General features: G+C 42.0%; 1 protein-coding gene across 2 annotated transcripts in view; it reads left to right on the plus strand.

Annotated features, from left to right (window-relative positions):
* The first annotated feature begins 271 nt into the window (after positions 1–271).
* Positions 272–3,682, plus strand: part of tns3.2 (tensin 3, tandem duplicate 2) — a 96,683-nt gene continuing 93,272 nt past the window's right edge. Inside the window, exon 1 of one of the 2 annotated variants that reach the window (XM_031785707.1) lies at positions 272–367. The gene's annotated coding sequence lies outside the window, so the exon portion shown is untranslated. Of the gene's footprint in view, positions 368–2,018; positions 2,127–3,682 lie in introns of those variants that run through there. The other variant, XM_031785706.1, reaches the window with a different exon arrangement.

The raw sequence follows: 3,682 nt of genomic DNA on the forward strand, positions 1-3,682 counted from the left end.
GCTTTATGTATTGATTTGATATTAATAAAAATATAAAAAATAAAAAGTTGTGCCTGGTCGCCACGAGTTGTCACGGTTACAACGTCATAAAGGCGGGGGCCTATTAATACAATTTATTTTCTTAAAATGTGATTTTAAATATAATCCTAACCTTAAACACACTGCTAACCTTATATTAGGACCAAAAAGCACATTTTTGTTTTCATAAATTTTTACGATATAGCCAATTGCGACTGTAGCTGTGTTAAATAGTGGCAAACGTTGTTTACACGCGTATCTGCCCTCTCATTGGCTAGAATGGTCCCACCTGATCTTGCTCCCTTGGATATTTCTGAATACGTTTGTTAGAGCGACCACTAGAGATCTGGTCAGTATAATTGGTAATCTATGGGAAAGTGTAAATGTTTGTTATGGTACTTTTGCTGGATTTGTATAATATTTCTGCTTATTTACTCGACAACTCGACATAAATGCGTCTAACTGTGTTCATGCATAAACAAATACGTTTGACATAAAATACTGTTTACATTTCTATGCCTAAATGAGCTCGCTACTGACTCAAACAATAGTCTTCTGGCACCATCTAATGGATACAGGTCACATTACAGCCTTTTCCCCCTGCCACTTGAGGCTTCAAAGAGAGGCCTTCTTATTTTGTGGCCAGATATAATTGTAGCAGTTAATTATATAGTTGAAGAAGCTATGAGAAAACAACTTCTTGATTGGCTAGCTGGATAGAAGCCAACTGTGAACAGAGTGTGCTGGAGAGGAGTCTTCGATAGCCTATATGCTGATATGGCGTGGTAGGAGATGGATGCCGATTTACAGGCTCCTAACTAATTGTGCTATTGTGTGTGTTTTTTCACGTTATTTGTAACTTATTTTGTGCATAATGTTTCTGCTACCGTCTTCTTTAACTGAAAAGAGCTTCTGGATATCAATCAGCACAGCGGTTACTCACCTCGAACTGGACAAAGATGTTTTCTTTAACGAGTCAGACACAAAGGATTTACTTCAGACACCAGACAAGGCCCAAATCCCTGTGATTGTCATAAAGAAGAGAAAGAGATATTGGGGACGTAGGTCGGGGTGCCTTGTAAGGATCAGACGGAGAGTGCATAATCTGCCTCTACCATCAGTCCTATTAGCCAACGTGCAATCATTGGATAATAAAATGGATGAGCTCCGATCAAGACTATCAAATCAAGTCAGAGCAAATGTATTTGTCACGTGTGCCGAATACAACAGGTGTAGACAAAGGGAAGCACAGCTGCAAGCTGCCCAGTGACACGAGCCTACCAGACGAGCTAAATTACTTCTATGCTTGCTTCAAGGCAAGCAACACTGAAGCATGCATGAGACCGTCAGCTGTTCAAGAAGACTGTGTGATCACGCTCTCCGTAGCCGATGTGAGTAATACTTTTAAACGTGTCAGCATTCGCAAGGCCTCAGGGCCAGACAGATTACCAGGATGTGTCCTCTAAGCATGCGCTGACCAACTGGCAAATGTCTTCATTTGCCCCCGCACACACTTTTGGTTTATTGTTGCTCTTTAATTATTTGTTATTTTTATATTTTCTTATTTATTATACATTTTTTACTTCAGTTTATTCTAGTAAATACTTTCTTAAAACATATTTTTCTTAACACTGCATTGTTGGTTAAGGACTTGGTTATACCGCCTGGTATAGAGGTCCTACACTTGTTGTATTCGGCGCATCTGACAAAATACACCTTTATTTGATTTGATTTGATTTGCTCCGAAGGTAGTGATGTGCATAAGTAAGAAAGTAATAAAGGCCATGCACAGCACGTACGTTGGCACACACACACACACACACACACACACACACACACACACACACACACACACACACACACACACACACACACACACACACACACACTGAATCAGCAGCAGTCAATAGATGTCATTACTTGAAAAGGCAGGGGCAAAGTGCAATTTAAACCAACTACAGTAAATCTCTCTCTCTCTCTCTCTCTCTCTTATACATAGTCTCCACCCCTACACCGTCTCAACCCTTTCTCTCTCACACACAGTAGACATATGAAAGTGCAGTAGATATTCTTTGGGGATTTCACAGTTGATAGGAGCCCACTATTAGGTAAGCCTCTCTGCTTTCTCGTGTTTGTGTGCATGTGAGTGCAAACGTGTGTGTGCTGTCTCTGTGCAGTAAGCTCTCTCCCTCTTGTGTTAACTAACAGTGACTCAGTGAGGTGGAAGTCATGATACGCTGCTCTTAGTGAAAGTGTTTTAGCTACCTACTGCTCTAAGCCGGGGGTTGAGGAGTTCTATTTCAACACTTGAATTGGCCATTGATTTTCCCCTTTGGAGTCCAGTTCATTTTGTGTAATGACAAGTGGAATTGAGATGGAATTGATCCAAATCTTGTTTCTAATTAGATAAAGAGAAGAAGTGAATGATAGAAAGAGGGGATTCAGACAGTCATAAACCACACTTTGGTGTTAAGATATGCAAAGGGATAGAAAGGGGAAGAAAGACATTGTCGAGCCTCAGACACAGTTGGCACATTGCTTGAGCATTTCCAGGGCCATGAAGACTCATGGGTAATGATGTTTATTAGTGAAGTGGAGACTAAGAAGATATTATACTGAGTTGTCTCTTGTTGTACTAATATTAAAGGGGCCAGGCTGTGGGATTGAGGTTCACTGCCAACTTGTGCTATCCATTAAAGAAAGAAAAGAATAGACAAACGGAGAAAGGACGTCTCTGATACATTTTGGGACACATTCCTCGCAAACGTGAGGTAAAAAACATCTAATTAGACATGGTTAGTTTGGTTTGTGGACTACTCTACACTGAGAACACCCTATGGCATGTGTGTGTGTCAATCGCTTTTTTCTCAAGTAGAGCAGAGACAAGTATAGGGGGTACTGGTCTAAAGGTGTTCAATAAACAGACAAGTAGTGTTAGAACTGAGGCTTGGCTAATGTAGTTAGACTGAGTCATTTGCCTGTAGTATTGACATTGCCTGGATATTGGTGTTTGAGGGAGGACGAGAGTGTTTGTAATTTATCATCTCTTTGACATCATCACTGGAGGCAGTGATTCCGTCTGATGTTGTCATTACAGGACACGTGTGACATCATCAGCATTATGTAGGGTCCTCAGCACTGTATGGTAGTCAGTCTGTCTGACTGATGTTGTCTGATGTTGTTATCTAAACACACACAAGTTCCACTAGGACTACATAGGGCCCAAGGACAGGGCAGGCAGCCAGCCAGTCAGTCTAGCACAGGTTCCAGCTGGATATGTTGAGGGGGGGGGGAGTGATTGAGAGTGAGAGAGAGAAAGAGGGAAAGAGAGAGATAAAAAGAGAGAGAGAAGCCCACACATACACTACCATTCAAAAGTTTGGGGTCACTTAGAAATGCTGTGCATGTGTATGCCACGTAGATCTTTTATGTGTGTGTGTGGGTTGCCAGTCTTCCTCACTTTGGCATGGCAGAGTTGTCAGAGTGTCTGTGGAGACTGTCGCCGGGCCTGGCAGCAGCATGCACCACCTCGTGTTCTGGTGAAATTGACTGTAACAATGTTTACTCTGCTGCTGTATCCTGATCACATGGTCAGGGTAAAATAAAGGTTGGCCCAGCCACCTGACTCACTCTAGGCCCTGTCTCAGTCTGGCCCTTCCTGCCT

Source organism: Oncorhynchus kisutch, linkage group LG13, assembly GCF_002021735.2.
Source record: "Oncorhynchus kisutch isolate 150728-3 linkage group LG13, Okis_V2, whole genome shotgun sequence".
NCBI lineage: Eukaryota > Metazoa > Chordata > Actinopteri > Salmoniformes > Salmonidae > Oncorhynchus > Oncorhynchus kisutch.